We start from the raw sequence: 14,561 nt of genomic DNA on the forward strand, positions 1-14,561 counted from the left end.
CTTCCTCAATTTCTTTCAGAAGTGTTCTATAGTTTTTAGGGTATAGATCCTTTACTCTTTGGTTAGGTTTATTCCTAGGTATTTTATGCTTTTGGGTGCAATTGTAAATGGGATTGACTCCTTAATTTCTTTGGAATTTTTATGGGGGAGAGGTGAGAAAAATGCTGAAAATCAACCTTGGAAACTCTTTAAAAATTATACCAGGTATTTGCCTTTAGTGTTTCAAATATAATCCTTGTTAACTTTAATGCTATTTCTCAAGAATCAATGAAAATTTAATTAGAAACATGTTACCTGCCAAACAACCTGGCAAAATATCAGGTTAATAAGCTATTATTTCCTTACCAGTATCATTTTGGGTAAGTTTACTTGTGAACAGGGAATGGGTAAGTGAGTTCATCCAGTCAGCTCTGATTGTTGAAATCTGGTTTTAAAATACACCCAAGCACACACACACATAAACATAGTACTGTTAATATCTGCAGCCAAGAGATGACCTATTAAGTAGTAGAGATAAATAAAAATTCCTTCATCCATAAAATAAGGACTGTTCCTATTTTCCATGTGTCTTGAATATATGGTATTTTGAGGGAACCATATTTATGCACTTGGGCAAACAGTAAGGTGTGAAATCCTTGAGCCACATTCATTATTCTTCCCCATCCCTGGGTATGAGAGAGAGGCAGTGAAAGTGAGAGCTTAAAGATCAGGGATGGTATATAAGAAATGAGGTTAGGCACTATCTGGTAGACAAACCACATCTAACTATGAAATAAATTTGACCACCCTGGTTCACCTCAGAGAGGTTTATCAATTTTTTTACCCAAGTTTCTGCTCCTTTTCTGAGAATTTATTTGTGCCTTCAATGATCTGGCTCTCCAATTTTTTTATTTCTCCTTAATGCAGATTATATTAATACTCAACTATTTTATTAATAAATGTATATAAATATATTTGGCTGTTTAATAATGGTATTTGCCTGTGTTCTACTTCAAACCTCAAAGCATTCGGCAAGTTTCATGATTATGCTACCCTTCTAACATTGGTGGATAGAATAATAACAGTTTATTCCTTTTTCAGCTCCAGACTTGTTCAGAGAATCCTTAATTATATTTCTGGCAATTAAAATGTTTTACTCAGTACTATAGATATTTTATGTTTAGTACTGAAAAAAACTCATTTATATGATAGATTCAATTTCCCCTTAGAACTGATATCCCCTTAGAAACTAATTCAGTTCTAACAAAATTTTAAAAAATATTTGTTCCTGATTATAGAAATAATTCATTCTTTAAAAATACAAATAGTTGGGGACACCTGGGTCGTTCAGTCAGTTAAGTGTCTGACTCTTGGTTTTGGCCCTGGTCATGATCACAGTGTCGTGAGATTGAGCCCCATGTTGGGCTCTGCACTCATTAAGGTGTCTGCTTCTGTCCCTCTCCCCCCCTCCCCCTTTCCCCACTCATGCTCCCTCTCTTTCTCAAATAAATATTTATTTTTTAATATTAAATAAAGAGATGAATAAAGCAGAAAATGAAACTTCCTATATTGATGTTGGGAGTAAGGGATGGGTTAAGAATCAGGAATGTTTGCTGTATACATTATTGGTAATTAAAAAAACAGTGATTATATTTTGACTTATGTTTGAAGATCATCTAAAAAAGTCTTGATTTTACCTATCTAATAAAATTGTTATTAGAATCAAATGAGAAAGTGTCTGCTAATTATAATGCACTGTCCATGTATAAGCTTTTAGCTATATTACTCACAGATGATGTATGTGATTTTTTTTTAAAATAATAGTGTATGAAAGCAAATATGAATGGGCCTGGTTTTTGAAAAGCTTAGCTACCTAAAACCATTGAAGTAAAATATATCAGTAATTAATTTACCAAAAGAATGTACAGAACTATCTTAGAATGTTAAACAATACAAGTAATTATAAATTTAACATCAAATGAATATCATCAGCAGTAGGTTTTTATGTGTATAACTAATTCTGTACTCCACCTCTTGTTTTATGGGAATGACACTCAGGCCTTCTCGTTATTTCTGCTTTCTCTATTATAAGACAAGTATATTCATATGGAAAAAGTCAATAAGCATTGGTTAGAGAGAGATGAATAATGAGACATTGTATGAAAGCACCTATGTTTTACTAAATGGATCCAGGTCACTTGATCTAGCAGAACTCCATTCCAGCCTTCTGACAGATCTTAAAGTTGATCTTGCTTAACTGCTGTTGGGAAACTTTAGACTGGGAAATGTCTCAGAATATCAGATATGAAAAAAACATGTTTTGATTTAAAAAAACATGAATGGTGAAGTTTACAAACTTAATGGTTTCATCTGACATCAATTCAGTTAAAAGTCTATATCAGATTATCAGGTGTCTGATGATACACATACATAAATGATATCTGAGAGAACTTTGGTTATCCCCTATACTGGTTTCTGAATCTCAGTCCTTAAGTAAATTCTAACTGTGGTGTAATTTTACTCAGAATTAATTTCAATGTTTCAAGAGCCACACTAGAGTAAACCAGACTTCAATTCTAGACAAAGTAAATCACTCCTCCATATGATTTTAATGCAGTTGAACAGAGACCAAGATTCTGTGATTCTGGCAGATCCCCAGGGAAATCTGACCTTTCTTGTAAAAAGATAACTTACAACAGCATTTCTCAAGGTATGTCTTGAATAAAACCAGTCTATAGAGTGTTATATCTAGAAAAGTGCTTTGCATCCAACTGAGTTTAAGAAATACTTGGTTAAATATACTTTCAGAAGTAGCTTTGCTGACATAATTATAGCTTTTCATAAGTTAATGTACACTATGATCTTCTAAATGGGTGACATGTTGTGTAGAGTTTTTCAAGTTTTGTTGGTGATGGAACAACTTCAGTGACTTGTATTCTTCAGATTTTTCTTCTTTATATTTTTTCCTCCATATGCTCTAAACTCATAAAGGAAGTGGGAATTCACAATTAATTGTGAATTAATTTATAATTCTATCAATATAATGAAAACATACCAAAGACCATTTGATCAAGCCATATCATTATACCAGTGATACTTGAAGCGAGGTCCCTAAACCAGAAGTATCAGCTTCACCTGGAAAAGTTTTACAACTGCTAATTCTTGGGCCTCACTCCAGATCTACTGAGTCAGAAACTCTGGGGTGGAGCCCAAGTCTGTTTAATAAGCTCTGCTGGTGATTCTGAGACACACTACAATTTGTAAATCCCTGAATTATACCAGTATGTTTGAAGCAGGCTTGGATAAAAGAGAAAGATGGTACCAGAAAGATGAGACTTTCAAAATATTATGTAAGAACTTGCAAGCAGCTCGGGTAATTAAAACTCTATAATAGAGGTGAGCTACAACCCTTGGTAAGAGTCAAGCTGTTTTATATTTATGGAGAAATTAGAATGAGAATGAACTATGGTATAATACATTAGTTATAGCTATCTAAGTTATCTGGTATTGAACATAAAATATTTTTATTTTAATAAAAGGAGAATATTGGAGTATACCAAAAGACTATATAATGTCGATGAGTGTAGCTTTGCAATCAGACAGACTTAAATTTAAATTTTAGCTCTACTGTATATTAGTTCTATGGCTTGTAAAATCATGTTACTTCTCTGAGCTTCTGTTATTCTCAGTGAAATAGATAATAGCCCCTAACAAAGGATTTGTTGTGTAGATTAGATAAAACGCATATAAAGTGTTTAGCATGGTGTCTGGTACATAGTAGCTACACAATAAAAAGCAGTTCTTAAACATTCTGCACTAAATTTGGTTTGGGATAAAGGAAAAAGAGCTTGCTATGGGTTTGCAGATGGCAATCTGCTTAGAGTAGAAAGTAATATATGAAGCAGGCTGGACTTACAAAAGGAGAAAACAACAGAAATGGAGAAATACAAGTTAACTTAGAGAAGGCCCAATCAACTTAACAAAAAGGAGAAGGTATAAAGAAGATCGATTGTAAGGCAGTTATTTATAATTTAAAAAGCTTGGCTAGGATGAAAGAGCTTAGGAGATAAAGTCTTGTGATATTTGTTCTAGATATCTGTGTGCAATATAGAGAAATTATAAGGAGTTTTATTTTGGGAGAGGAGTGGCTATTTTCATTAGAGAGGGATCCATTAGAATATCTTCAATTATCAACATCTCTTCTTTTTATTGAAGTATAATTAACAGAGTGTTATATTAGTTTCAGGTATACAATATAATGATTCAACAATCCTATACATTACTCAGTGATCATCTAGATAAGTGTACCCTTAATCTCCTTTAACTATTTTGTTCCTTCCCTCATGTCCCCTAATTCTCTACAAAAGTGCCCAAATCAAACAGAAAAAAGGAAATAATAAATGTAAGAACTGTATTATGCTAGATGAAATAAGTCAGTGAGAGGAAGACAAATATGATATGATTTCACTCATATGTGGAATTTAAGAAACAAAACTTAGGGGGAAACTAACAGGCAAATCATAAAACAGACTCTTAACTATGGAGAACAAACAGGCTTACTGAAGGGGAGGTGAGTGGGGGATGGGCTAAACAGATAATGGGTATTAAAGAGGACACTTGTGATAAGTACTGGGTATTATATGTAAATGATGAGTCACTAAATTCTACTTCTGAACCTAATATTTCACTACATGTTAACTAACTAGAATGTAAATATCAACAAATAAAAAAAGAACTGAAATCTACAGGATTCAGAAAGAAAAAGAATAGATTGATAAAACCAAAATATGGTTCTTGGTAAAGAGAAGATCCTTAAAGCAGCAAGAGAAAAAAAGTCCCTGACTTTTGTGGGGAGGAATATTAGGGTAACAGCAGACCTCTCCACAGAGAGCTGGCAGGCCAGAAAGGGCTGGCAGGATATATTCAGGGTCCTAAATGAGAAGAACTTGCAGCCAAGAATACTTTATCCACCAAGGCTTTCATTCAAAATGGAAGGAGAGATAAAGAGCTTCCAAGACAGGCAGGAACTGAAAGAATATGTGACCTCCAAACCAGCTCTGCAAAAAATTTTAAGGGGGACTCTTAAAATTCCCCTTTACAAAGAAGTTCAGTGGAACAATCCACAAAAACAAGGACTTAATAGATATCATGGTGACACTAAACTCATATCTGTCAATAGTAACTCTGAACGTGAACAGGCTTAATGACCCCATCAAAAGGCACAGGTTTTAAGACTGGATAAAAAAGCAGGACCCATCTATTTGCTGTCTACAAAAGACTCATTATAGACAGAAGGACACCTACAACCTGAAAATAAAAGGTTGGAGAACCATTTAACATTCAAATGGTCCTCAAAAGAAAGCAGGGGTAGCCATCCTCATATCAGATAAATTAAAATTTACCCCGAAGACTATAGTGACAGATGAAGAGGGACACTATCTCATACTCAAAGGATCTATCCAACAAGAGGACTTAACAATCCTCAATATATATGCCCCGAATGTGGGAGCTGCCAAATATTTAAACCAATTAATAACCAAACTGAAGAAATACTTTGATAATAATACACTTATACTTGATGACTTCAATCTAGCTCTTTCTACCCTCGATAGGTCTTCTAAGCAAAACATCTCCAAAGAAACGAGAGCTTTAAATGATACATGGACCAGATGGATTTCACAGATATCTACAGAACTTTACATCCAAACTCAAATGAATACACTTTCTTCTCAAGTGCACATGGAACTTTCTCCAGAATAGACACATACTGGGTCACAAATCGGGTCTGAACCGATACCAAAAGATCGGGATAGTCCCCTGTATATTCTCAGACCATAATGCCTTGAAATTAGAACTTAATCACAACAAGAACTTTGGAAGGACCACAAACATGTGGAGGTTAAGGACCATCCTGCTAAAAGATGAAAAGGTCATCCAAGAAATTAAGGAAGAATTGAAAAAGATTCATGGAAACTAATGAGAATGAAGATACAACCGTTCAAAATCTTTGGGATGCAGCAAAAGCAGTCCTGAGGGGGAAATACATCGCAATACAAGCATCCATTCAAAAACTGGAAAGAACTCAAATACAAAAGCTCACCTTACACAAAAAGGAGCTAGAGAAAAAGCAGCAAATGGACCCCACCCCCAGCAGAAGAAGAGAGTTAATTAAAATTTGAGCAGAACTAAATGAAATCGAGACCAAAAAAACTGTGGAACAGATCAACAGAACCAGGAGTTGGTTCTTTGAAAGAATTAATAAGATAGATAAACCATTAGCCAACCTTCTCAAAAAGAAGACAGAAAAGACTCAAATTAATAAAATCATGAATGAGAAAGGAGAGATCACCACCGACACCAAGGAAATACAAACGATCTTAAAAACGTATTATGAACAGCTATACGCCAATAAATTAGGCAATCTAGAAGAAATGGGCGCATTCCTGGAAAGCAACAAACTACCAAAACTGGAGCAGGAAGCAATAGAAAACCTGAACAGGCCAATAACCAGGGAGGAAATTGAAGCAGTCATCAAAAACCTCCCAAGACACAAGAGTCCAGGGCCAGATGGCTTCCCAGGGGAATTCTATCAAACGTTTAAAGAAGAAATCATACCTATTCTACTAAAGCTGTTTGGAAAGATAGAAAGAGATGGAGTACTTCCAAATTCGTTCTATGAGGCCAGCATCACCTTAATTCCGAAACCAGACAAAGACCCCACCAAAAAGGAGAATTACAGACCAATATCCCTGATGAACATGGATGCAAAAATTCTCAACAAGATACTAGCCAATAGGATCCAACAACACATTAAGAAAATTATTCACCATGACCAAGTAGGATTTAACCCCAGGACACAAGGCTGGTTAAACACTCGTAAACCAATCAATGTGATTCATCAAATCAGCAAGAGAAAAACCAAGAACCATATGATCCTCTCATTAGATGCAGAGAAAGCACTTGACAAAATACAGCATCCATTCCTGATCAAAACACTTCAGAGTGTTGGGATACAGGGAACATTCCTCAACATCTTAAACTTTCCTCGACATTTTAAAAGCCATCTACAAAAAGCCCACAGCAAATATCATTCTCAATGGGGAAGCACTGGGAGCCTTTCCCCTAAGATCAGGAACAAGACAGGGATGTCCACTCTCACCACTGCTATTCAACATAGTACTGGAAGTCCTCGCCTCAGCAATCAGACAACAAAAAGACATTAAAGGCATTCAAATTGGCAAAGAAGAAGTCAAACTCTCCCTCTTCGCCGATGACTTGATACTCTACATAGAAAACCCAAAAGCCTCCACCCCAAGATTGCTAGAACTCATACAGCAATTTGGTAGCGTGGGAGGATACAAAACCAATGCCCAGAAATCAATGGCATTTCTATACACTAACAATGAGACTGAAGAAAGAGAAAATAAGGAGTCAATCCCATTTACAATTGCACCCAAAAGCATAAGATACCTAGGAGTAAACCTAACCAAAGAGGTAAAGGATCTATACCCTAAAAACTACAGAACACTTCTGAAAGAAATTGAGGAAGACACAAAGAGATGGAAAAATATTCCATGCTCATGGATTGGAAGAATTAATATTGTGAAAATGTCAATGTTACCCAGGGCAATTTACACGTTTAATGCAATCCCTATCAAAATACCATGGACTTTCTTCAGAGAGTTAGAACAAATTATTTTAAGATTTGTGTGGAATCAGAAAAGAACCCGAATAGCCAGGGGAATTTTAAAAAAGAAAACAATAGCTGGGGGTATCACAATGCCAGATTTCAGGTTGTACTACAAAGCTGTGGTCATCACGACAGTGTGGTACTGGCACAAAAACAGACACATAGATCAATGGAACAGAATAGAGAATCCAGAAGTGGACCCTGAACTCTATGGTCAACTAATATTCGATAAAGGAGGAAAGACTATCCATTGGAAGAAAGACAGTCTCTTCAATAAATGGTGGTGGGAAAACTGGACATCCACATGCAGAAGAATGAAACTGGATCACTCTCTTTCACCATACACAAAGATAAACTCAAAATGGATGAGAGATCTAAATGTGAGACAAGATTCCATCAAAATCCTAGAGGAGAACACAGGCAACACCCTTTTTGAACGTGGCCACAGTAATTTCTTGCAAGAAACATCCACAAAGGCAAAAGAAACAAAAGCAAAAATGAACTATTGGGACTTCATCAAGATAAGAAGCTTTTGCACAGCAAAGGATACAGTCAACAAAACTAAAAGACAACCTACAGAATGGGAGAAGATATTTGCAAATGACATATCAGATAAAGGGCTACTTTCCAAAATCTATAAAGAACTTATTAAACTCCACAGCAAAGAAACAAACAATCCAATCATGAAATGGGCAAAAGACATGAACAGAAATCTCACAGAGGAAGACATGGACATGGCCAACATGCACATGAGAAAATGCTCTGAATCACTTGCCATCAGGGAAATACAAATGAAAACCACAATGAGATACCACCTCACACCAGTGAGAATAGGGAAAATTAACAAGGCAGGAAACAACAAATGTTGGAGAGGATGCGGAGAAAAGGGAACCCTCTTCCACTGTTGGTAGGAATGTGAACTGGTGCAGCCGCTCTGGAAAACTGTGTGGAGGTTCCTCAAAGAGTTAAAAATAGACCTGCCCTAAGACCCAGCAAATGCACTGTTGGGGATTTACCCCAAAGATACAGATGCAATGAAACGCCCGGACACCTGCACCCCGATGTTTCTAGCAGCAATGGCCACAATAGCCAAACTGTGGATGGAGCCTCTGTGTCCATCGAAAGATGAATGGATAAAGATGTGGTTTATGTATACAATGGAATATTACTTAGCCATTAGAAACGACAAATACCCACCATTTGCTTCAACATGGATGGAACTGGAGGGTATTTTGCTGAGTGCAGTAAGTCAATCGGAGAAGGACAAACAGTGTATGTTCTCATTCACTTGGGGAATATAAATAATAGTGAAAGGGAATATAAGGGAAGGGAGAAGAAATGTGTGGGAAATATCAGGAAGGGAGACAGAACATAAAGACTCCTAACTCTGGGAAACGAACTAGGGGTGGTGGAAGGGGAGGAGGGCAGGGGTTGGGGGAGAATGGGTGAGGGGCACTGAGGGGGACACTTGACGGGATGAGCACTGGGTGTTTTTCTGTATGTTGGTAATTGAAGACCAATAAAAATTAATTTATTTAAAAAATAAAATAAAAATATAAAAATAAAAAAAACAAAATATGGTTCTTGGAAAAAAATTAATAATATTGATAATTCTCTAACAAGACAGACAAAAAAAGAAAGTACAATAATCAAAATCATGAATGAAAGAGGAGATATCACTACTAACTCCATATACAATAATAGATAACAAAGTGCCCTATGAACAACTATGCATATACATTCTCCAACTTAGATAAAATGGACCAATTCCTTGAAAACCACACAGTACCACAGATCACCCAAAAGAAATTGATAACCTGATCAACCCTATTTTAAAAAATAATGAGAATACATAATAATAAAACTTCCTAAAGACAAATGCTGATTTCCACCAAACATTTAAGGAAAAATCAATAAGTTCCCTATACAACCTCTTCCACAGAATGGAAAGGAAGGAATACTTTATAATTTATTTTATGAGGCCAGCATTACCCTGACATTAAAAATAGACAAAGACAATTTATAAAAAACTACAGAAAAATAGTCCCATGAATATAAACTTAAAAATCCTCATCAAAATATTACTAATTCAAATCCAAAAAAAATCCACAATGTGTAAAATGAACAATATATTATGAACAAATGGAGTTTATCCCAGGAATGCAAGACTGATTCAATGTTTGAAAATCAATCAGTTCCATGTTAACAAACCAAAGAAGAAAAAAATATATAATTATCTTAGTAAATGCCAAAAACGCATTTGGCAAAATCCTACATCCATGCCTGAAAAGAAGTCTTGATAAACTAGATAAAGAAGTAAATCTCCTCAATCAGATAAGAGACATCTATTTTAAAAACTTACAATATCATACTTAATGATAAAAGGCTGAATGTTTTCTTTTTTTATAATAAATTTATTTTTTATTGGTGTTCAATTTGCCAACATATAGCATAACACCCAGTGCTCATCCCGTCAAGTGCCCCCCTCAGTGCCCATCACCCATTCACCCCCCCTCCTGTTTCTGTATACTTTAAGTCCTTTGAATTCCCCTGGAGCTGGTCCGTGTCGCTGGTCTTCTGGGGGAGGGGCCTGCTGTGCTGATTTTCAGGTGTTAGCACTTGGGGGAGCTGCTGTCCCCCTGCCTGGTGCAGGGCTCAGTGGGGGTTGTTTACCCCGTGAGGCCCCAGGAGGAACAGCCCTAATGGCTAAGGCAGCTCTGGAAACCTGGATTCAGCCCCCACAGTAACTCCGGGGCTCTCTGTCTGCAGGGTCCTGGATGCTCCGGGGGCGGGGCCGCTGATCTGCTCAGCTCCGGGCAGGAGCGTCCTTGCTGTCCTGGGCCCTCCGGGCCTCTGCCTGTCCCGGGGGAGACCGGATCCTGGGCTGTGTCCCGGCGCCCAGTGCTCCCGGGCCTGTGCTGTTGGATTCGCGCTCCCGGTGGTACAGCCGCCTCTCTGTGCAGTCGCCGCCCGAGCCCCTCCGAGCTGCTGCTCCCGGAGCCGCACAGCCCCCTCGGCACGGAGCCTCTTCCTCTGCCGGAGCCGCCTCCGAGCTGCTCCCGGCGCGCGGCCCCCTCTGCGCAGAGCCGCCGTCCGAGCCCCTCGGATCTGCTCCCAGGTCAATGCGTGCGCGCTGCAGCCCTTTAGGGAGCTCGGTGCACTCTCCCCAGTGCCCATTTGCTGTGTTAGTGTCCCAGGATGCCTGAGGGCATCCCCGCCCTCCTGGGGTCCTGCTCTAACTCCCTGCGAGTGCCTTTCCGCCGAAGGAGATTGGTGAAGCTCCTGCTTCTCTGGGACGGGGCTCTCCTGTCCTGGGGACACTCGCCCCGGCCTTAGCCCGGCTCCTCGCGGGGCCCCTCCCCCTTGGATGACTTTTGTTTCTTTATTTCTTTTTTCCCATCTTCCTACCTTGATAGAAGCGCGAACTCTTCTCACTGTAGCGTTCCAGCTGGTCTCTCTTTAATTCTCAGGCCGAATTCGTAGATTTTCAGGATGATTTGAAGGTTATCTAGGTAATTTGGTGGGAACAGGTGACTTGGGGACCCTACTCTTCCGCCATCTTGCCCCTCCTCCCAAAAGACTGTTTTCCTCCACAATCGGGAACTAGCAATGATATCTGCTCTTACCACTCCTATTCAGAATCATATGTGAAGTCTTTGATAGTGAAAAAAAGGAAGAAAATTAAATAAAAAGATTTCAGATTTGAAAGGAAAAAATAAACTACGTCTATTTGCAAATGGCACGATAGTCTATGTAGACAACTCTAAGGGTCTCTACAAAAAAAACTCTTGGAACTAATACGTGAGTTTAGGAAGACTGCAAGATACAAAATGAAATACAAAAATCAGAATATTCTACACTACACATGAAAAATTGGAAATTGAAATAAAAAAACCAATAACATTCACAACCTCCCAGTGAAATATTAAAGCACATAACAAACAATATATGAACTACATAATAAAAATTACAAAATGCTGATGAAAGAAATAGCACATGGCCTAAATAAATGGAAAAAGATCCTATGTTCATAGATTGAAAGATCCCATACAGTTATAATGACATTTCTTCCCAAATTGATCTACAAATTTAGTGCAATCCCAATAAAAATCCCAACAAGATTCTTTGTAGATACACACAAGTGGATTCTAAAAATAATATGGAAAGATAAAGGTACTAGAATAGCCATGCATTTTTTTAATGAGCAAAGTAGGAGGAGTACACCACTTAAGATTTACTGAACTGTGGCCAGCTGTGAAGACCTCAGAGTAGGAGCACCCTAAGCTCACCTCATCCCATGGATACAACTAGATAACACATCAGTAAAAGAAATTTAAAAAATGACCTGAAGACTGGCAGAACAAACTCCACAAGTAAAAGTAGAAGAGGTCACATTGAAGAAGGTAGGAAGGTGAAGATATGGTCTAGGAGCTAAACAGACCATTACCATCTACAGTAAAGAGGGAGTTGATGGTATAGAGAAGAGAAAAAAAAAACAGATTTCGTGAAGATGAATCCCCATATTTGCCTTTGAAAACGAGAGAGGCTGAATTTCATGAGTTCTTACAACCAGCGGAACTTAAAGCCTGGAATTTTAAAAATCGGCACGCTTGGCTCTAGAAGAGCCTGGAGGACAAAAGGAAGCAGAGTCTTTGCCCTTGAAGAGACAGCATGAGAAACAGCTTGTGCAGATACTGCCTAGAACCAAGAGTCTGAAAAACTCTTTTCAGGGGCAGATGGGAGGGAGAGTGATTTGCTCATCTCAATGTGTTCAGTGTGATCCAAAGAGACAGGGATCATGGCGTGATCCTTCCAGGAACAAAGGAGATGGCAGGTGCCATTTCCTCCACCACCACCCCCATGCATAAATAGCCACCACCTGCAAGAACCAGGGCAGCACCAACACTCACCAGCTGACTGATTTGCACCAAACCCTAACTCCCTGCACTTCAGTGGATTCACACTTCCCAGTAACACTTACCTCAGTCTCAGCACGGTGGGCCCCTCCTCCAGAAGACCAGCCCCAAATCTGTCAACATCACAACTCCTGAACTGTGTGTTTTGTGGAACCTCAGTTCTGGCAGCAGCAGGGGCAGGTCTCATTTCACAAGCAAACCACTGCACACCTATTTAAAATGTACCTTATTCCTGCTGGAGACCAAACATTGCCCACAACAGGCAAAAAGAGTATCTGCATACAGACAACTAGACTGAATGAAAAAGAGGCCAAAACATCAGGAGAGGGCTCGCAACACACATAGGAAAAAACTAAACACTCCCTGAAGCCTCAGGCCCTGGGAAATAGGGGACACAGCCTACAGGGCACTATAGGACTTCTTCTTCAGAAGGCTATTATCATTAATAGCACGAAAAGCAGCTTACTTTCCTAATGCACAAAAACAAATACAGAAAGTCAGACAAAATGAGACAGAGAAATATCTGCCAAATGAAAGAACAGGACCAAATCACAGCAACAGATCAAAGCAAAATGCATATAAGTAACATGCCTGATAGAGAATTTAAAGTAATGACCATAAAGACACTCACTGGACTAGAGAAGAGTGGAGGACATCAGTGAGACCCTTAACAAGGAGATAAAAAAGAACCAATTAGAGATGAAGAACACAATAAATGAAATTAAAAATACACTTGATAGAATAAATAGCAGGCTAGATAAAGCAGAGAAATGAATTAATGACCGACAGATAGTCGGTCAGATAAATGGAAAGTAACAGATAAATGGAAGTAACCAAGGTGAAAACAGGAGAGGAAAGAAAATTATGAAAATTGAGAATAGTCTTAGGTAACTCAATGATGCCATCAGGCATAATAACATTTGCATTATAGGGATCTCAGGAGAAGAGAGAGAAAGGGGCAGAAAACTTATTTGTAGAAATAGTAGCTTAAAACTTCCTTAATCTGGAGGAAGGAAACAGATATCCAGATCCAGGAGGCATAGAGATCCCCCGCCAAATTCAACCCAAGGAGGTCCACACCAAGATGCTAGTAATTAAATGGCAAAAGTAGTAATAAAGAAAAAAAAATTAAAGCAGGGAGAGAAAAGAAGACATCTACATACAGGGAAAACCCCATAAGGCTTTTTAATCAAATACATTGCAGGTTAGAAGGATATAGAGCATGATATATTTAAAGTCCTGAAAGGGAAAAATCTGCAGCCAAGAATACCCTATTCAACAAGACTATCATTCAGAATAGAAAGGGAGATAAAGAATTTCTGAGACAAACAAAAACTAAAGGAGCTGAGACAAACAAAAACTAAAGGAGCTCATGACCACTAAATTAGTTCTACAAGAAACATTAAAGAGGACTATTTGAGTGGAAAGGAAAGATCATAAGTGAGAGTACGAAAATTAAAAAAAAAACACAAAAGCAGTAAAAATAAATATTTCTATAAAAAATCAGTCAAGGGATTCATAAAATAAAAGGATGAATAATATGTCACCATATACTTAAAATGGGGGTGGGGAGAGAGGAGTAAAGAATGGGCTTAAACTTAAGTGACTATCAACTTAATATAGACCGCTATATGCAGAAGATGTTATATACAAGCCTAGTGCTAACCATAAATCAAAATCTGTAGTACTTATGAAAAAAAAAAAAGAGAAAAGAATCCAAGTCTAATGCTAAAGAAAGCCAGCAAACCATGAAAGAGACAAGAAAAGAAAGGAACAGAGAAAATCTGTAGAAATATTCATAAAATAAGAAGAAGAGCAATAAATACAACCTATCAATAATAACTTTAACTATAAATGAACTAAATGCTCCAATCAAAGATAGGATGACATAATGGTTAAGAAAACAAGATCCATCTATATGCTGCCTACAGGAGACTCATTTTGGACCTAAAGATACCTGCAGATTGAAACTGAGG

Source organism: Vulpes vulpes, chromosome X (assembly GCF_048418805.1).
Source record: "Vulpes vulpes isolate BD-2025 chromosome X, VulVul3, whole genome shotgun sequence".
Lineage (NCBI taxonomy): Eukaryota > Metazoa > Chordata > Mammalia > Carnivora > Canidae > Vulpes > Vulpes vulpes.